General features: G+C 39.7%; 1 long non-coding RNA gene across 1 annotated transcript in view; it reads left to right on the forward strand.

Annotated features, from left to right (window-relative positions):
* LOC137301629 (uncharacterized) overlaps window positions 1–20,633 on the forward strand; it is a 103,455-nt gene extending 82,822 nt beyond the window's left edge. The window contains exons 2-3 of the long non-coding RNA XR_010958327.1: window positions 1,138–1,189; window positions 19,571–20,633. This is a non-coding gene — a long non-coding RNA (uncharacterized lncRNA). The remainder of the gene's footprint in view (window positions 1–1,137; window positions 1,190–19,570) is intronic.
* Window positions 20,634–22,094: the final 1,461 nt, after the last annotated feature.

Consider the following 22,094-nt stretch of genomic DNA (forward strand, 5'->3'; position numbering starts at 1 on the left):
CACAAAGTCCAGCCCAAGAACAATATAATCAAGTACATCAAGTCAAATGATTAGTTATAGAGTGTGCTTTGGGGATTTTAAACATGTGTTTCCATTGTTTAGATTTTATGGAGGAGGGAGCTTATAGCACAGTCCTAAGAGAGTTGACTTAATCTTTGTAACAAGCTGTGTTTTATATAACATTTCTACCACCCGCTGTAGACCTTTCAGAGAGCAACAACAATAGGAAAGATTTAGAGGAAGAGGACGCAGTGGAATAACAGCAACTAGTGGGCGTCGTGGACATCATAATGTTTCAAATCAGAAATACTTTCCGTAAAGAGATATTCAGTGCTTTTGGCACATCTTGACTTGCTACAGTGTCATTTAGAGGTGAGGTCTGTGGCACTGTTTGACAATATCGTCTTTGTTTTATTCGTTTAGTGCCAGCAGCAATGCGCCTCTTCCCAAATCTGAGTTAGTGAAACTACTAAGTAGGGCTTTCCTGTCTCCACCCTGAACAGACGAGCCACACCAAAGCACTTTCCTCAGAGATGGTTGAGTTGGGGACATATCAAGGGTGTGTACACTTCTGTTGCTGATATGCCTTTATTAAACCTCTTTTTAGGTATCAGCTTTGGCTCAGTGGTAGCACTCTTACTTCTGAGTCAGTAGAGGTTGTGGGTTCGAGCTCTTGGAGTACATAATGTAGGTTAACACTTCAGTACAGTAGTGAGGGAGTGCTGCACTGTTGGAGATGCTGGGCTCAATTTTGAAATGGCAGCGGGGTGGGGGGTGGAGAAGCTGCGTGTAGCAAACACGAATTTAAAAAACTTACCTTTTCCCACGCGATCGCAATGTAATTAATAATGATGAAAGTTGTTTCCGGGTTTCGCACGTGGCAACCAGCCTGATTGACAGGCTGGCTGCCGACAGGAGCTACAATGCCGAGGTGGGGGCGGGGGGGGGGAGAGAGAGAGAGGGAGAGAGAGAGAGACGTCATCCAGCGCTGCAACAGAGAGTGGAGGGCATTGAAGATCTGGTGGGGGGGGAAGAGGGGGACATCAGGACAGGGTGGAAAGGTAGGTTTATTTTGTTTTTTAACTTTATGCAATGGTTTTTTATTTAATTTATTTTGTTTATTTTTGCCTGCTCCAGCCCTTCACGTCTGGTTTCACCGTGAATCGGAAGCTATGGGAAAGCCGCCCAGGTAAGTTTAAAATCGTTTTAACTATCCACTATGTCAGAAATAAAGTACCTTAAATACCCCAATGTGGTACATTTGGTTCTTTAACTATCATCCCACCGGCTTTAATTGCCAGCGGGACTTCCGCATTTGGGAAGCGCACACACACATGCGCGTCTGTGGGAAACCTGGAAGTCGGTGGATTGGGGCCGGCTTCCTCACCCGCTCGGGATTTTCCTGATTTTCGCAGCCCCCCCGCCCCCAACATGCCTACAATTTCCTTTGAAACTCTGGGCCTCTGTCTTTAGGATAAGACATTAAACTGAGGCCCCATCTACATTCTCAGGTGAATGTAAAAGATTCCATGGCATTATTCAAAGAAGAGCAGTGGAGTTCTCCTGGTTTCCTGACCAATATTGAACCCTCAACCAACATCACTAAAACAGATTATCTGGTCATTATCTCATTGCTGTTTGTTGGACTTTGCTGTGCGCAAATTGGCTGCCATGTTTCCCTCTATTACATGGAAATGCCGGTGATGGACTGGGGTGGACAAATGTAAGGAATCTTACAACACCAGGTTATAGTCCAACAGTTAGACTATAACCTGGTGTTGTAAGATTCCTTACATCCCTCTATTACAACAGCGATTACACTTCAAAAGTACTTAATTGGCTGTAAAGCGCTTTGGAGAATCCTGAGGTCATGAAAGGTGCTATATAAATGCAAGTTCTTTTCTTTTTCCTTACAACACACACGTAGGGCAGTAGATCATGAACAGTTTAGTTCTGTTTACAAATAATATTTTCCAGTAATCTTAAGAAAAAGTCATGAGACCCAAATGGCACAGATGGTTTTTATTCCTGCGATGCACGTTTCAAAAATAAAATAGCTTTTGATCCACTATCAAACTGAACTGTTAACAAAGAAATGTTTTTTCAGGCAAAGAATGCCAAAAAGAATCAACGAAAGAAAGAGGGAAGATAAATAAACTAACTTTACTCGAAGTACTGAAGTGATTTGAAAACAAACTCTACAAAAACTGAGTTCATCTCATTCAGTTAGGATATGGATTTTAAAACTTTATCAATCCCTTTTTAATATAGAGTACTTCCTTAAAATTATTTAGCTTATTGCAAATGTTTTTATTTTTTTTTAGTGACCACTGGTTCATTTTTGGGTTGCCCTGTTCTGGGAACCGTCTCCAGTTGCTATATATCTCAGATTTTGTGAGATCTCTCTGGATTCTTCTTGATATGCAGAAGGGTTAAGATCCTTTGGGGGAACGATGACGTGAGAACCTGCTGATGAATGGACCTTTGGTATAACATTTCAGCAGTCGTCCTCATTCCTTCTAGTACCCCTCAATTCCCGTAGGTAAGGTGCCATTGTTTCTGAGTCTTGTGAATTCAGCAGGAGATCTTAAGCAGTATACTTCCTGGTGCGATCTTTTGTCCTTTTGGCAGCAAAAAGAAAATGTACAGACCCTATTGAGGAGCATCCACAAAAGCTCTATTCTAAAGTTTCCTGTTTATTCTTCCCCTGGGTGTGATGTGTGAGCCTGCCCTCTCTTCTCCCTATGCAGTGCAATGCTATGAGGTGCCCATCCTATCCTGGCTTGTCTCTTCTTTTTGTAGGGGAGATGGCTTCCCTTTTTAAGTTCATCATCCAGCAATACATTCCAAATGCCATTTAATATGGCCTTGTTTACCTTTTGTCTATTCTATTTCTTTCTTAAGTTAAATCCAATGCTTTTGATGCATTATAGAAACATAGAAACATAGAAAATAAGAGCAGGAGTAGGCCATTCGGCCCTTCGAGCCTGCTGCACCATTCAATATGATCATGGCTGATCCTCTATCTCAATACCATATTCCCACTCTCTCCCCATACCCCTTGATGCCTTTTGTGTCTAGAAATCTATCTAGCTCATTCTTAAATATATTTAGTGACTTGGCCTCCACAGCCTTCTGTGGTAGAGAATTCCACAGGTTCACCACCCTTTGAGTGAAGAAATTTCTCCTCACCTCAGTCCTAAATGTCCTACCCGTATCCTGAGACTGTGACCCTTCGTTCTGGACCCCCCAGCCAGGGGAAACATCCTCCCTGCATCCAGTCTGTCTAGCCCTGTCAGAATTTTATATGTTTGAATGAGATAATGTGGCATTATTTTAAAGGCTATTTCTTCCCTAACCTGCGATGTCTCAGATGCCTGTAGGGTTGTGTGGATGTTGTGGCACTTTTTCTCCTAGATTTAATTGGTTCCAATATAAGAAACTCCATGTCCTGGTGGCTAGACCCTTGTTGCATAAAATTGCATAGAAATTACAAAATGGAAACAAGCCATTCTGCTCAACCAGTCGGTGTTGGTGTTTATCCTCCATACAAACATGAGCCTTAATCCCATGTGCCTGCCCTGTACCCATATCCCTTTATTCCCCTTTCCTTAACACCTGTCTAACCTATTCGTAAATGGTTTCTGCTTCAATCACTAACTCCGGTAGTGCATTCCACAGCCTCACAACCCACTGTGTAAACAAATTTCTCCTGCACTCTGCTCTAAATCTCTTACATGTAATCTTATATCATAGTTTCCTCATTCTAGGCTTCATAATCATTGGAAACAGCCAATTTCTTTCTACTCTGTCCCGCCTTTCATAATTTAAAAAACCTGCATCAAATTACTCCTCAATCTCCTCTGTTCTAACAATAACAGTTCCAATTGTTCAAGTCTTTCTTCGTATTTCCTCAGACCAGACAGTCTCCTAGTGAATTTGCACTGTACCCTCTCTCAAGCCACAACATCCTTCCTATAGTGTGAAGTTCAAAACTGCGGCATACAGAACTCCAACTGTAGTGATTTTCTATGGATTCACCATTACATCTTGACTTATATATTGTATACCTCTTACCATAAAAGCCGGTATTCCAGTAGCTTCTTTTTTAATAGCCATATCCACTTGGGCTGCTGCTTTTAATATCTTATGAACCCGAACCCCCAAATCCCTCTGCACTTCCACGTCAACTTCACTTTACTTTTTTTTTACTGAAATGGAGCACCTCACATTTGCTGACAGTGAATTCCATCTGCCACATTTTTGCCCATTCCACCATCTGATCAATATTGCCTTGCAGTTTCCTTTGGTCCTCAGAATTATTTACCAGGCCTCCTATTTTTAGTATTGTTTGCAAATTTGGGCACTGCTCCCTTTAGCCCTATATCCAAACAATTGGGATGATACCAGGTCTTCAATGGTTAAATTATGAGGCCAGGTTGCATAAACTTGGCTTGTATTCCCTTGAGTACAGGAGACCAAGGGGAGATTGAGGTGTTTAAAATGTTAACAGGATTTGATAGGGTAGATACGATGAAACTATTTCCTCTGGTTGGGGAGTCCAGAGAAAGAGGACGTAACCTTAAAATTTGAGCTAAGCCAATCAGGACCAAAATCAGGAAGCATTTTTTCACATAAAGACTAGTAGAAATCTGGAACTCTCTCCCCCAAAAGGCTGTGGATGCTAGGACAATTGGAGCTTTCAAGACTGAAATCGTTAGATTTTTTTATTAGGTGAGGGACATGGTGCAAAGATGGAAAATGGAGTTGAGGTGCAGATCAGCCATGATCTAATTTGATGGCGGAGCAGGCCTGAGGGGCTGAATGGCCTACTCCTTTACCTAATGCTATGCTACTATGTAATCATTGATGTACAAAGCCTCTCATGTTGCTCCACTTGTGGCCACGTTGGTACAGTATTTTGATGCAATCACGTTCTCTGCCCATTTCTAGCAGCAATGTATATTATTTATGTATGTTGAAATTATATTTATGTTTGATATGATTGACTAGCAGTGCGATTTACAGTTTGTGACATAAAAGAACATTTTAATGCCACAGTGCAATAAAATGCAGACTGAAATGGCATTCAGACAATGTAAATTGCCAATATAAAACAAAGCTTATTTTATGCCTCATGTCTGTCTTCAATTTGTATTCAATTATAATTTTTTTCTAATGACACTTTAAAGTCTACTTCTAGTTGGCTGCAATCCGTGGTGACATCAATGTCTGAAAATGGAAAAGGTTGCAATTTTTTTCAAAGGGCCACAAAGTTAAACAATGTTCAAAGATTCCATTAAATCAATTTTATCTTATCAAACATAATTATGAAGATACTCAATTAGATACTGTTAGCTGATATGATCTGTAATAATAATAATTAGTATTGGGTCCATTGAAAAGTTACTTAACATTCATTTTAACATTTTGCACTTATTAAAGAATTTGTACTTTACTTTTAGTAATATTTTAATTCTTTTCATTCCCAGCATTTCACTTCTACTACTGTCACCTGTTGCAATGAGCAACAACAACAACAATTTGCATTTGTATAGTGCCTTTAATATAGTAAAACATCCCAAAGTGCTTTACAGGAGCGTTGTCAGACCAAATTTGACACCGAGCTACATAAGGAGATTTTAGTACAGGTGACCAAGAGTTTGGTCAAAGAGGTAGGTTTTAAGGAGCGTCTTAAAGGAGAAGAGGGAGGTAGAGAGGTTTAAGGAGGGAATTGCAGAGCTTAGGGCCAAGACAGGTGAAGGCATGGCTGCCAATGGTGGGGCGAAGGAAATCGGGGACGCACAAGAGATCATTATTGGAGGAACACAGAGTTCTCGGAGGGTTGTAGGGCTGGAGGAGGATACAGAGATAGGGATGGGTGAGGCCATGGAGGGATTTGAACACAAGGATGAGAATTTTAAATCTGAGGTGCTTCTGGACCGAGAGCCAATGTAGGTCATTCAACACAGGGGTGGGGGATAAATGGGACTTGGTGCGAATTAGGATATGGGCAGCAGTGTTTTGGATAAGGTCATGTTTATGGAGTGTGGAAGATGGGTGGCTGGTCAGGAGAGCTTTAGAATAGTCCAGTCTGGAGGTAACAAAAACATGGATGAGGGTTTCAGCAGCAGAGAGAAATTGCAGACTCTATCACAGCTCTAACACGAACTACGTAAAGACCAAGACAAATGTGCCCAACTCCTGTTAGTTCTTTCAGGTAGGAAAATCCCATCAACACAGCCTGATTGAGAATGAACGCAATTCAGCATACATTTGGTACACAAAGAACATTGCACACTGTTTGGGTCTTAAATATGCCATCATAGGGAGCTTAAATAACTGATTTGTGGTGACCAGAAATCATTACATATAAAATTAGACAAAATATCTCAAAATCCCAAATGTAGGCACATCCCTTGAGGGTGACCTGGGAAGCTGCACAACTTTGTTAGGCTGATCCTGCCATTTTATTTAAAACTTTTAGTCCTAAATTAGCATAACTGACTTTCCAGTCAGTTGTTAGTCAAAGTTTTAAAATGTCACAGTGCTTCATAAGAGAAGTAGACTACTTTGGTCCCACTGACGCATACTCTACTTCCATTAGTATGTTTTACGACTATGTGACATTCTTGATCATTTACTGGTCTGGTTTCAATCAGCAGAATTCGTTCTCAACATCCCAAATTGTGTGAAGTGGTTGCTTTATCCTGCTCATTACAGTATAGCATGATGACAGTGGCGTGTTCTGTTGGTTACATAAGCATGGATAACATCTTGGATAATATGGGACTTAATTATATTACATAACTGCTGTTGGAAGCTTCTGCAAACAAGCCTTTGGCCACATGTTGGCAATGTGTTTTTCACAAATTCCATTCCTGTCTACATTTCTTTCAAAAGATGTGTACACATGCCATCTGATTTACCAAGTTTAGTAATATATTAATTGAATTCTATTGAAAATTAAGCTGAAACCATCATTAGCTTTCAAAGCCTCTGGTATTCACATGATGCCTGTCTTAGAAAGAATTCAAGACTCCTTTATTACCACATGCTTCACAAACTGGCTCTTTTGTCCACATTGTATCACCAGTCGTAAACAAATGAAACAAGAAAGAAAATCATTCATATGAATTCTCTTTTGAATGACAATGACTTTAACAGATGTGGGAAAAATGCAAGGAATCCTGCAAACTTCTTTGCTCCATTTGCAGCAAACGAAGGCAAATCATATGAAGCTTTTTAATGAGTTTCTGACGTATTGGAAGGTTGTTGTTGTGGACAGCGTGCCATCTTTAAGGATATTCAATTACATTTCAATATTTTAAAAGATGATATACATTTACAACTTTGGTGATTATTAATCTTTGGTGACAGTAATAAGACTGAATCCTGTTGTGAACATAAACCAATGTTTGCGTTTAAACAAGAATCTTATTCATGGCCTTAACCTATATTTTGTTTTGCACTCTTAATTTTATTCAATGGATGCCTTTTTATTATATCTTGAATTTTGTAAACTATTAAATCAAAAGTGTTACAATATAATGTATTATAATGTATAAATCAATAAGGGCCACTTGTGAATAACCAGAGTTCAGTGTTGTAGTACTAGGTTCCGGTCTTGTACAGGAAATTGAAACTCAAAGTAATGTCGAGCATCAGGCACTTGCTCAAGACCTTACACTCCCAAAGACGGCAATAATCTTCACCAATCGCATTCTGTCAATATGCATCTTTATTTCATTTATTTATACCTTTTCCTTCTTTTATCTTTCCCGATGCTGAATCCCATTGCTTATGATTCCTTGTTAATTCTCCTTGGGGGCTAATTTTGACTTTGGGTGATAATATAAAACTGGCAATATCGGATCAGCCTCCCATTATACAGCTCTCCCGATTTTCATTTCCAATGAAGTCAATTTTGGTCAAAGTCAAAAGTCAAAATTCCCCCCACCCACCCTAGGTCCCCATGTTTATTTTGATATGAAGTAGGATCTTTTTTTTGGTAGAACAGAATTATTCTGCTCCTGAAGTGAAGCAGCAGTGTGCTGGGAACTCAATCAGCTACTTTCTTCTCTCACCGAACTCGTGCAAGTACATATGAGAAAATGTTATCAACTGGACATGAGCTATTTTCCCTGATCTAACATGCTTCCATTGTTTGCAGAGGAATTTGTTATAAGAATACACGCTGCCACTTAATCATAGAAGGCCACTGAATGTGGTATAATAGGAATTATTGTAGGGACACAGCAAAGGAACAAAGTGCATAATGGAACAGATACTTATCTTGAACTTGTCTGTGAGGTGACACCCTAACAGGATTGATAACCCTTCCTGCAGACAGACCGATAATTACTTGAAAACCTGCTTGAAAACCTTTCTGTGCACCTGCAATAATAAGGCGGCCACATACTATCTCTTTGTCATGCACAGTTGATGGTTTGGAGCCCAGTCACTGCATCCCACATGGATCTCAAGTTTCACTGGGATAGGCCCAAGCCTTTGAAATTGACTGAACCTTCCTCTAAAACCCACAATACCACTGCAGCATAAAATATATACAAATTGGCAAAGGTTTAATAAAAATAATTAAATCTATGCACATTATTAAAATAAGAACATACTTACCAATGATCCTCAGCTATTGTGCTAAAGCTCTGCAATAAGTGAATAGAATTATGGACAGACTGCAACAACAACTTGCATTTATATAGCGCCTTTAACTTGGATAAATGTCCCAAGGCGCTATTATTAATTCTCCTGCTCATTTTATCGATCATTTATTAAAGCGTTAATGGATATGCAATGGCGCTGTCCACAAGAAGTCTGGCCGAATTGAATTTCCCTCAGAGTGCAATCGTATAGGTATGGCTGGAGGTATAGATATGGGGATCTGCAACTTCTGTGGCTTATGATGCTCCATCTAATGGTAGAAATGTGCAGCTGCAGGCTGACTGTGTGTCACAGAATGGTGATACCCAAATAAGGAGTCCAGGACATAGATAGCAAATTTAATGTGTTATGGATCAACATGGTTTAACCATAAAATGATGCCTGGTGAGAAAAATAAAGTATCAATACATTAGAAGGTTTCACAAATTGCTGTGTCTGAAAGGAGTTGGATAAAGCCACAATCTTTTTACCTGCATCAACTTATGACACCTCCCTAAATAACTCATCCAACATGCTGATATTTGTCTGAGATCAACAAGGATCAACATCAAATACTCATCAAAAAGAGAAATTTGAGCACAGGGAGAATTAAGAGGTATTGTTTGTATAGTTCATTCATACTAACATTTCTCCTTGTGTTTCTTTTATTTCTAATATTTGGCTCAACCTTCACCATGCGGGCAAACTCCTTTGCTTGACCTTTGACTCATTTAGTGCTCTACCTCCGTTGCCTGTTTGTGTGATTGGTTCAGTAGTGCTGCACCTTGACATTTCCGGTTGTATAATAAGTATTGTGGGTTTCATGCTATTTCATCGATCATGTTTGTTTCAGCGACATGATTAGCAAGTCAGTATGTGGGGAGAAATGACCCAATGGGTGGTGTGATGGTGCAGTGCATTCGTGACTTGTGTCGTAGGCTGGGAGGCATGGATTCACATTCCAGACAGAGCTGACAAGCCACAATTCAGTACCACTTACTGGTTGACATTTGGAATGGACGTGGAGGTACCTTTTGATCACCCATCTGCCCTCCTATCCTTAGTCGGGGGGAATAGTTACGGGGGGGAAACAGATGATAAGTCAAGGATCCAATATTTATCAATTGCCACAATCCACAAACAAATTTATTGTTAGCTAGTTAAGTGGCATATGGGAAAATACTGAAGTCAACGAATCTCTGGCATGTTTTGTTTTATTATAAACATAAGCATAAACATAAACATAAGTTGTGAATTTTATTAATGAGGAAAAGAAGAAAAAGCAACAACCTGCATTTACATAGCACCTTTAATGTAATAAAACGTCCTAAGGCGCATCACAGGAGCATTGTCAGCAAAAATTGACACTGAGCCAAAAAGGAGACATTAGGGAAGGTGACCAAAATCTTGGTCAAAAAAGTAGAATAGGAAAGACTTGCATTTATAAAGCACCTTAAGACGCCTCACAGAAACGTCTCAAAGCATTTCATACACAGTGAATTCTGTTTGGCAGACTTACCATGGAGGCATGTGATATAACGCATGGAGACATCATGATATCACAGGAGATGGGATGAAATGTGGTTACTGGCTGTGGTTAAGGGGTTCTTTAAATCGGGTGACAGTGCAGTTGCTGAGGGAGTGTTTGCTGTTTGGCTGGTGAATCAGAATGAAACAGCTGCTTTCATTTACAGAATGCAGTGCATTGAATGTGATGTCCATATAAGGAGCAACAATAGTTCTGCAGAAATAATTCATGAGGATGGTATTTCTTGGCAGTTCATGGCATAAGATACATTTTTTTTTAAGTTAAATTGGTTAGATTTAGATTAACCCAATTTGAATCCATGGTGCATATGATATTATGCCTAAAGAGGTGATATGGAATTTAAAGAACAATTTATTCGTCTCTTTAGATTCTCCCATATTATGTGATATTACGTTCCTGTTGCTGACTTATAAGCAATCAGTAGGGGATACACATCATTCAATGGGGAGCGAGCCTTTGGTTTAGTGATAGCATTCCCACCTATCAGTCAGAAGGTGCAAGGTTCGAAACCGCTTCGGTAAATGGAGACCGGATTTCCGGCTCTGAGTTCTGCGTTGACATCCAGCAGGATACTTGTGCTGGTGGGTGTGGGTAGCCCCTACCCCCCTCCACCCATCATATGGGTTTTGGGAGCCTGTAAAACCCTCCTGTGGGATAGGACTAACCACACTATCGGCCGATGTTAAGATGGTTATAGCCGTGGAAGGAGCGTTTACGTCGCGGCCTGTCAGACTGTTAATCAGCTTCTATTACTTCACACTATTCTCTAAGGGCAGAGTCTGCAGATACGTTTGGGTTGACTTGATCTTCATCTCCCTTCTTCTCAAGTCTCTGTGAGGAAGCACCTCCTTACAGTGTGTCACCTTATGGCCCGCTAAGATTTTGGGATTCCGTCTTAGAAATCAGTGATGCTGTCTACATCCTACAACTTGTGCCACAAAGGCCCCGATATTAGCGGGGAGGCGGGATGGCAGCGGGGGGGGGGGGGGGTGGTGGCGATTGGGCGCGTAGCAAACCCGCTTGAACCAAACTTATCTATTCTGACGCGATCGCACTTTGATCGATAGCGGTTAACGTCCTCTCTGGGTTTCGCGCCCGGCAGCTAGCCTGATTGACAGGTTGGCTGCCATCAGGAGCTGCAACGCGAGGGTGGGGGGGGGGGGCAGGAAAGAGAGAGAGCCAGACATCATCCGGCGCTGGAACGGAAAACCGGGGTGGGGGGGAGATGGAAGATCTGACGCTGGACTGGAAGATTGGGGGGGGGGTGGGGGGAGAGGGGAAGATCAGGGGTGAGAGGGGAAGATCGGGGAGGAGAAGATCGGGGTGGGGAGAGGGGAAGATCAGGGAGGAGAAGATCGGGAGGGTGAGATCGGGGGGACATCGAAGGGACTTCGGGAGGGTGAAGAGGGGGACATCGGAGCAGGTTTCAAAGGTAGGTGCATTTAGTATTTTCACTTCATTGCATGTTTTTGTATTAAATTTATTTTGTTACTTGTTCCCTGATCCGGCCCTTCACACCTGGTTTCACCAGGCGTGAATCAGAAGTGGTGGGCAAGCCGCCCAGGTAAGTTAAAAAAATCTTTCTAATCCCTTCATCTGTCACAGGTAAAGTGCCTTAAGTACCTCAATGAGGTACATTTGGCTCTTTAACTGACATCCCGCCAGCTTTAATTGCCAGCGGGACTTCCGGTTTTGAATTGCCTGGCCGCACACAGGTGGGTCCCTTGGAAACTTGGAAGCCGGTGGGTTGGAGCTGGCTTCCAAACCCGAATGGGATTTGCGCGATTTGCGGAGCCCCTCCCGCACCCAACGCACCCGTATTTGCCTCCAAGATATTGGTGCATCTCAATGTCCTGGCCAATATTTATCCCTTAACTAATATCACTAAAAAGATGATCAAGTCATTATCCCATCGCTCTTTGTGGGAGATTGCTCAAATTGGCTGCCGCGTTTCCTACATTACAACAGTGACTACACTTCAAAAGTACTGGAGAAATTAAAGGAACTAAAAGCCAACAAATCCCCTGGACCTGATGGGCGACAACCTAGGTTTCGAAAAGAGGTGGCTACAGAGATAGTGGATGCATTGGTTGTGATCTTTCAAAATTCCCTAGATTCTAGAACGGTCCCAGTGGATTGGAAGGTAGCAAATGTAACACCGCTATTCAAGGAAGGAAGGAGAGAGAAAACAGGGAACTGCAGGCCAGTTAGCCTGACATCAGTCATCAGGAAAATGCTGGAATCCATTATTAAGGAAGTAGTAGCAGAGCACTTAGAAAGTCAAAATATGATTAGGCAGAGTCAACATGGTTTTATGAAAGGGAAATCATGTTTGACAAATCTATTCGAGTTTTTTGAGGATGTAACTAGCAAGGTAGATAAAGGGGAACCAGTGAATGCAGTATATTTGGATTTTCAAAAGGCATTTGATAAGGTGCCAGACAAAAGGGTGTTACACAGGATAAGGGCTCATGGGGTTGGGGGTAATATACTAGCATGGATAGAGGATTGGTTAATGGACAGAAAACAGAGAATAGGGATAAACAGATCATTTTCAGGTTGGCAGGCTGTAACTAGTGGAGTGCTACAAGGATCAGTGCTTGGGTCTCAGCTATTTCCAATCTATATTAATGACTTAGATGAAGGGACCGAGTGTAATGCATCCAAGTTTGCTGATGATACAAAGCTAGGTGGGAAAGTAAGCTGTGAGGACGACACAAAGAATCTGCAAAGGGATATAGACAGGTTAAGTGGGTGTGCAAGAAGGAGGCAGATGGAGTATAATGTGGGGAAATGTGAGGCTATTCACTTTGGTAGGAAGAATAGATAAACAGGATATTTTTTAAATGACAAACAATTAGGAAGGCAAATGGTATGTTGGCCTTTATTGAATGGAGTTGGAGTACAAGAGTATGGAAGTCTTGGTACATATTGTACAGCGCTTTGGTGAGACCACACCTGGAGTAATGTGTACAGTTTTGGTCTCCTTATCTAAGGAAGGATATACTTGCCTTAGAGGTGGTGCAATGAAGGTTCACTAGATAGATTCCTGGGATAAGAGGGTTGTCCTATGAGGAGAGAATGAGAAAAATGGGCCTATATTCCCTGGAGTTTAGAAGAATGAGAGGTGATCTCATTGAAAGGTATAAAATTCTTAGAGAGCTTGACAGGGTAGATGCAGAGAGGGTTATGAATCTTTGGAATTCTCTACCCCAGAGGGCTGTGTCGTTGAGTATATTCAAGACTGAGATCGATTGTTTTTTTGGACTCTAAAGGAATCAAGGGATATGGGGATCGAGCGGGAAAGTGGATTTGAGGTTGAAGATCAGCCATGATCTTATTAAATGGCGGAGCAGGCTCGAGGGGCAGTATGGCCGACTCCTGCTCCAATTTCTTATATTCTTATGTTTATTGGCTATAAAGCACTTTGGGACGTCCCGAGGTCGTGCAAGGCACTATATAAATGCAAGTCTTTCTTTCTTTTACTGCACCCCATGAATGCTTGATGGTTTACTTTCTTCACGTCATGGAACTACATTATTTCATTTACTTCCTGAGTCATTGATGAAAATAGCAGTATTTGGAACTGAGTTGCTGCTGTGAATTTAATAGTTTGTTTCATTTAAGAAATTTGCAAGATGGCACCCAGTTACACCTCGAAAGAGATGGCAGACATATCACATGATACGTTTGAATAATTAATAATCTCTATTAAACTAAATTTCCATGCATTTGATATACAGGGACCTTCTTGACTTATCAGCTCTTTCTAAGTCAGTGGATAAAGAGCAATTCCACCAGTGACTATAATATTTCCATTGGCACATTAATTATACTAAGCTTTGGTACTAGTTCCTAGCTCTTCTTTTATTTATTTATTATTATTAATTCATGGGATGTGGGCGTCGCTGGCAAGGCCAGCATTTGTTGCCCATCCCTAATTGCCCTTGAGAAGGTGATGGTGAGCCGCCTTCTTGAACTGAGTGACTTGCTAGGCCATTTCAGAGGGCAATTAAGAATCAACCACATTGCTCTAGGTCTGGAGTTACATATAGGCCAGACCGGGTAAGGACGGCAGGTTTCCTTCCCTAAAGGGCTTAGGGAACCAGATGCGTTTTTTCGACAATCTGGTAGTTTCATGGCCACCATTACTGATACTAGTTTTTTTATTCCAGATTTTATTTAATTAATTGAATTTAAATTCCCCAGCTGCCGTGGCGGGATTTGAACTCATGACTCCGGATTACTCGTCCAGTAACATAACCACTATGCTACCTTACCCTTATGAGTGCAGGAAAGAAAATATTTTAAGATTAATATTCATCTTCTGGGGATTAAAATGACCAACAATAATTAATAGCCAGTCCATATATTTAATAAGAATCTAGTAAATTGCCCATTGTATTGTCCATGATTAATACAAGTTTTTTTTTATGCACAAAATGGCTTTGGAGTTGGGAAAGAAACTCCAGAAATTTGTTCGACAGAGACATCTGATGACTACAACCTACAACTACACTGTGACAGTTGACAACAAAATTGAGTAGGAAGTGTTGACATGGGGCTGCATTTTGCTCTAAAAGTAATGGCAAGCCTAACAGCGCTCAACGTCGTTTCAGTGCAACTGGTAGAGGAACTTCCGTCGACAACAGTAAAACGCGGAAATCCGGAAGTTGCTGTACCAGATGCCCTGCTCCTCCAGAAGCTTTGCAGGAAGGAGATCTCGCCAGTTGACTCTCCATTGAAATGACTGCAATGGCGCGAAGTTCCTCTCCTGCCCTGATGGAAACAAACAAATCTCACCAGAAAAAAGTATGTCAAGTTTTTTAAGTGTAACCAAAATTTTAACATCACGATAAGCCTTAATGACTGCCAGAAACCTCTTTGGCACTGAAAATGAACTTTTACAAGTATGGAGTCTCATTCCTTCACATTTTAATTGATGTTCGCCGTTCAGAGCAAAATCCGGCCCATTCTCTTTTACAATGGTAAATGTTGACAGAAAAGGAAGATGAAAAATTGTGACAACAGAAAGTAAGGTTTATAGACAGGAAGTGTTCAGCCTTTACAAGATTAAAATGAATATGTAAATTTGCACTAAAAAGTGGATGTATGTTTTGGGTTATAACTTTCCCAGAAGTTTAGAAGTTAGGTGCACTTTACAGAAAAGTTGGCACAGATTTCAAACCCAACTGCTTTGAGCCTGAGCTGACACATTTACGCTGGGAATAATTATAACAGTGGCTTCCTTTCTACTTCACTGGAGTTAATATTTTTGTTCTTCCAATTATGCACCGGATCTTGCCCTGAGAGGTGAACGAATGGTTCAAGCTGTCCGTTAGACTTGCCCTTGCCCATAGACTTTCTATGAGCTTTTGCACGGCAAGTTACTGTATGTTAGAGAGCCAAACAGCGTGGCACCCTCTACAGGGCATCTGGGACCTGTGTGAACAGGGCAAGCAGCTGTGTATCTCCTTCACCAATAATTAATAAACAGCACAGAGTTTGAACCAGGAAGTATCAGTTAGAACAGTGAATTCAACGTCAAATCAGGTACAGAAAGCGACATAAAGAGAGGGAAAGAAAGTTTGAATTACGAGAGAAAAATAAAAGAGACAGAAAGATAAAGTTTTTAAAAAACGTATTTAAATGTTCTGTTTAATTCTCCAACAGTAAGTAAAAGCTGAAGGAATGAGATTCCACACTTGTAAAAGTTAATTTTCAGTGTGAGAGAGGTTGTTTGGTAGTAATTAAGACTTACCACACCATTAAAAGTGTACTTGCACTGGAATGGGCAAGCCCTAACTATTTTGGTGGGTTTAATCTGTATCTATGACATAACTACAGGACTTCACGCTGTTCAATACATTTGAATGGTGAGTCAGATGGCGAGATACCATTTTCGCGCAGCTTTTGGCAGAGCAGGGCATCTCGGTCAGCAACTTCTGGATTTCCGCGTTTAACTGCACATGTGCGGTTGCCAGAAGTTGATGTTCGATTTGCACAGAAATAATGGTTAACCTCACCATTATTTTTACAGCAAAATCTGGCCCACTATGTTTTCTGTTCTGGTACTTTGTGATTCCAAAATCTCCTGACTTTAATGTAATCTTTTAAAGTGAAAAGCATTAGCTTCTGCTTATATTTGACTGTGCTGAATTTAAAATAAGCATCATTAGTGACATGTATTTAAAACTAATTTAAAGATAGAGCTAATCAAGTTGCACTCAAATATTGAATGACAATAATATAATGTGGTTTTGGTTTCACATAGTAGCTTTTGTTTTAGTTCATCTTTTATATGTGATTTTAATTATTTAGTTTTAGTCATGAAATTATTTATTTTTATTGTTTCAGTTAATGGAACTTATTTTTCATTAATGACTATTTTAGTTATTGTTTTCTAGTTAATAAAAAACACACTGCAATGCGGTTGATAAAAAAGCCTGCTATGTATCCATTGCTAATGGCTTCTTTTCCCAGAATCCTTTCTTTTTACTTTAGTAGTTTTTTTTCTTCTCCCATATAAATTAAATGAAATTTCATTACTCTTGCTCAGTTAATGGCATTTATTTATGGTAAGCTGTCTGAGGCCATAGTGCCTTTTTGCACCTGAGAGTGCTCTCCCATAGGGCATCCGGAGCACTGAGGTAAAATTTGGCCAGCTGCCCCCTCATGGCCTTCTGGGACCCTCAATCCAATTGAAGCATCTTAGCAAATGTGAATTTCAAGGTTACACCTGGGTGTTCAAGGGCAGTGCCAAGTGTAATTGCCACTTAGATTGTGGATTAATCTGATTTGCGATCTATTAGGTTTGATTCTTCCTCTTTCCCCGAGCTAGGATTATTGTGATAGTTTAAGATAATGGAATCTTATGGAGAAGGTCGTGTAGACATTCAGATTCAGGCACTGCAGATAATATGATTAATCTCAAAGCGCTTTCAGTAGGGTCACACCTTCATACATTTAATTGGTGAAGAGCGGGCCAGGGAAAAGAAATAGCTAACTAACTCACTCCATTTCAGACAACTGGATAAAAACCAACTTAATCCATCAAAAGGTTTCCCTGTGTACTCTTTACATATTTATTACTGCTGGTCCATTCTGCTCAGTGTTTTTTTTAGCTTCTCCTTTTCTATGTGTGATGTAATGTAAAAACTAGTCTTTTAACCCTTTCAGAACCTGCTCTCATGGGAATTTTAAACCGATATATGTTAAATCACAATTAATCAAGTCACTGATGCTTTTTGATTGATGATATGTGAGGGCAATGAATAGTCAGGTTTAAGTGTGTTTCATATAATTACAGTCTTTAATTTAGAAAATAAATTTATATGATAAACATTTATTTTTGTGCAACAGTAAGGTCCTGTATTATTAGCCACTATAAGACAAAAAGAAAAATAATTGTTTATATGAGCCTTTTCGTGTTTAATAAGTGAAGAATAGGAAGAGCTACATCTAATTGCATTGCATAGGAATAATAAAATATGAGTATATCATGTCTGAATTAAATTATTAAATGTTGTCTCATAGTTCTTTACTGTTTAGCATTAGATGTTCTCATTCATTTCACATTATTTCTAATAGACCTACTGGAGAAACAGATTTTCCATTGTGTTTAAGACATATTGGGCCTCAGACTAATTGTAACAGAACCAGACACTGTTGTTTGCCCTTCATTATGCTGTAACCCAAAATAGTTATTTTAGATTTGTTATTGTCATCGTTGTCGTGACATTTAAATATTTTAATTAATGTAAAAATATGACTTGCATCACACTAATGTAATGAGTCCGTCGGGGGTCAATGTTCTTATTTAGAAATTGCATGAAAATATTTTCTTATTAGAGGCATCAAAAAAGCTGCACCACTCATACAGATCCACTCCACATTTTATGGGGTTCACTCCTTCTAAATACCAAAGGACAATCTTCTTGTCTTAGTGCATACCAGTAGCCTTTTTTGTTCTATTATGTTGATTTTCTTGTTCCATATCTGACCTTCCATTGCCATGTACTGTCCTCATGCCTGACAGGGCGGGTAGATGGTCTCCTTACAAGCTTCTGCCAAGAGTCTTCTTCACGCAGAATCCTTTCTGATGGTGTAGCATGATATGGGGTGACTTTCAGTGATGGAGGGTGATGTGAAATGATTTCTGGTGATATATCTTTTACTTGTGATAACATCTTTCAAAATCTGAAAAGGTGGAAGACCCATTTCTGAACCAAAAAGTGGAAAGAGGACGCAGGTGAAGCTGAAAAGTGGATTTTTTCATTATTACTCATTCTTGGGATGTGGGTATCGCTGGGAAGGCTGGCAGTTATTGCCTATCCCTAGTTGTCCCAAGAAGGTGATGATACAAATGAATGGCTTGCTAAGCCACTTCAGAGGGCAGTTAAGAGTCAACCATGTTGGCATGGGAGTGGATGCATGTATAGGCCAGGCCAGGTAAGGACAGCAGGTTTCCTTCCCTAAAGGACATTAGTGAACCAGTTGGGCATTTACATCAATCTGACAGCTTCATTGTCACTTTTACTGACACCAGCTTTTTATTTCCAGATTTCTTTTTAAACTGACTTCAAATTCTCAAACCGCCAAGGTGGGATTCGAATTCAGGTTCTACTGGATTATTAGACCAGGCTTCTGGATTACTAGTCCAATAACATAACAGTTATGCTATCGTAATTCACTTTAAAGGTTGAGTTGGGACCTAATATGAGAGGCAATATGATGTGGAGAACGCAACTTTATAGATGCTGTTTGCTGTGAGGAATCTAACTTCAGATCATATACTGTGAAGAAAGTGATCAGGGAGAGACTATTAGGGACCTTGTCTTGAAGAGTTCAGGTACTTTGAACTATATGATTGGTGGGAAGGGTTGCATGAATAACCTTCCTTTGAATCTATAACAAAAAGTTCAGGGTGGGATATTTGAGTTTGTGAATAAAGAGAGAGAAACAGAGTGAGAGATGGCATCTATATCAGTGTCAGATAAGTGAAGAGAAAAGTACCTGTACTTTTAGGACGGAGAATGAACATACCTCATTCACTGCAAAATATATGATCTGTGGCAATTCCTAGTGAAATCCCTTGATCCAAGAAGAGGCCAGACCATGTCAGTATTACAACTGTTCATAGTCGTTTGAGGCTATAGTAAGTGACAATAGCAAAGTGTAATAAAAGAATTTGATTAGGTGTTTTTGTTAGGGTCACTCTGGGACAGTAAAGTCACATTATCAAAATATGTGAGAAAAATATTGTTTCGTACATATGCTTGACTGCAAAAATGTATCAGTTTATAATACTGCACTTGTATGATCAATCTTAAAACTGTGATGTGCATGATTATCTCATAGGTACTTGACATATACACATGGGACCAAAAATCGTGCAGAACGGCGAGACAACGCTCACTGCAGCTCCTGCGAATTTAATTAACGAAAATACTTACTGCGGGCTCTGTGATGTCGAATTGCTTGAATTTGAACTTTAAACAAAATGCTCGCTATCAACCCAGCCTCTGCGCAGCGTGAGTTGCCGCATGGCTGGAGACGTCTGTGAGGAGAAGACACGCCCACAAAATCTGTCAGGAAGAGAAGTCACGCCCATAGATTCAGGCTGCATTGCTCAAGCAGACAAGCAGACTTCATTCATTTAAAGTTAGTATTCTGGATGTCATTGTAAATAAAAAAAATATTTTTTTTTCACTAAAAAGCCAAACAAATAATTGAATTAAATTAAAGAAACAGAAGGGAAAAGTAAAATAAAAATTTCATTTTTTTATTTAAATGGTTTTTTTTAATAACCAAAAACTACTAAAATAAGGAGTAATATGAAACGCCACATTTATAAAAGTTAATTTTTAGTTGTTTGGCAGTCATTAAGACTAACCATGCTTTTAAAACTTAGTTTAGACCTGGTATTTTTAAGCGTACCTGTTTGGTGGTGTAATTAGTTACTTTCCAGCCGGGCAGATAAGCTGGTTGGCGCTTTTTCAATGATTTCCCTGATTGCAGCGTGCGATGGCCCTTTAATTCTAAGTCATATTGCCGGCGAACCATTAGAAGCAAGTTCACGATTTCCACGTTTTAGTGCGCATGTGCAAATGCAGGAACTTGCTTCTTCAATTCACCTCTAAAAACTGAGAGGGCCATTGAGTTCCTCCGTTATTTCAGGAGTAATTTCTGGCCCATTACAGACATCAAATTACATTTCATACCTTACCAATTAAATATACCTGTCTTGATGATGAATGTTATAATTGAAGGTGTACATGGATTCACACTGTGATATTAGAGATACATTCATTATTTAAAAATGTGGAATGTTGCCCCATTCAATATTGCTTCATTATATGCTACCTTTACCATGGTGCCTAGTTCACCAACACAAGCATTATCCTAACCTATAAATAAAACATCAACAAGTTCAATAAGTTCTGCTGTCCTCGGTGTTCATCTTTAATTATCTTTTATTTTCAATGACCTCTTAAAATACAATAGATGGAAAGGAGATCAGAACATAGATCATTTTATCAATAGCAAATGGGAAAAAAAAGCCTTTTACTTTCGGTGACAGAAATGCTGCTATAGACTTCAAAGGTTAGGTCATTTCAAAGATTAAAAGTAAACAATGAGATTTTAAGGGCATGTCATGTCTTTCTATATTACATAACATTTGAGCAGATCTACTGTGGCTGGGAGTGCTATCCTGGGGCTCAAGCCGGGACAGCAGGGCGATGTGGTGTTCATCCATTCAAGCGAGGATTATTTAATGTTTCAAAATGCATAGTAAAACAAAGACATAATCAAACCCCAAAAGAAATAAAGTGGAGTAAAACAATTTAGATTTTACTCCAAAAATAAATGAGGTCTGTAGTTTAACAAAAAAATCAAACAAAGAAAAATTATGACTAATTTGGAGCTTAATGTAAAAATGGAAACAAAACCTACTTATTGGCATGGAGAATATAAATACTACATTGTTTAACAAGTAAATATTTACAAATATGGAGATTTAGTCATTCCCTTCTGTCAGGTATAACTATCGTGCTAAAATCCCACATTACAAAGTATGCAGGTCTTGATGAATGTTATTCTTGTTAAATATTTAAACTACTTAGCTTTTAGCGGATTAGAATCAATACATTATCCACTGGAGATTATCAACAAGCTTAAGTTAAGCATTGCCATTTGGTTATTATAAGAAATCTAATACGATAGCAAATATAGAAACACAATATGAAATTGTTAAAAATGGCACTACTCTCTCAAACCACCTTATTCTGTCATGGTCATGGTACATTAAGTACATTCCACAGGATATATGGGTGTTGAACCTCTGAAATCCAAGCAGTGAGCTCTCAAAGTGTTTGCATTTTATATAGTAGCTTATTATATTCTCAGGACATCCCAAAGTGCACAACAACCTGTGGATTAGTGTCTCAGTGCAGTCACTGTTACATATGCAAACACAGCAGCCAGATTACACATAGTAAGGTCCCACATAGCAAATGAATGAATGGACAGTTTTGGTGGTGCTGGATGAGGGAGAAATGTTAGCCGGGTCCTTTGGAGAACTCTTTACTCTTCTTCAAATATCCCCATGGGATCTTTTATGTCCATTTGAGCAGATAGGCAGGGCCTCAAGTTTAACATCTTATCCAAAAGACAGCACCTCTAACAATGCAGCACTCCCTTAGTTTTGCACTGGTGTCAGACAAGATCATGTGCTCAAGTCAGTAGTCAGACATGAACCCACGCCCTTCTGACTCTGAGGTGAGAATGTTACTAAGTGAGCCAGTTTGACACAAAGTCTGAATTGCTTTTGCACCTAACAATGTTATTTATATTCCAGACCTCCTGATATATATACAGAGGT

This window comes from Heptranchias perlo, chromosome 34, assembly GCF_035084215.1.
Source record: "Heptranchias perlo isolate sHepPer1 chromosome 34, sHepPer1.hap1, whole genome shotgun sequence".
Classification (NCBI taxonomy): Eukaryota; Metazoa; Chordata; class Chondrichthyes; order Hexanchiformes; family Hexanchidae; genus Heptranchias; species Heptranchias perlo.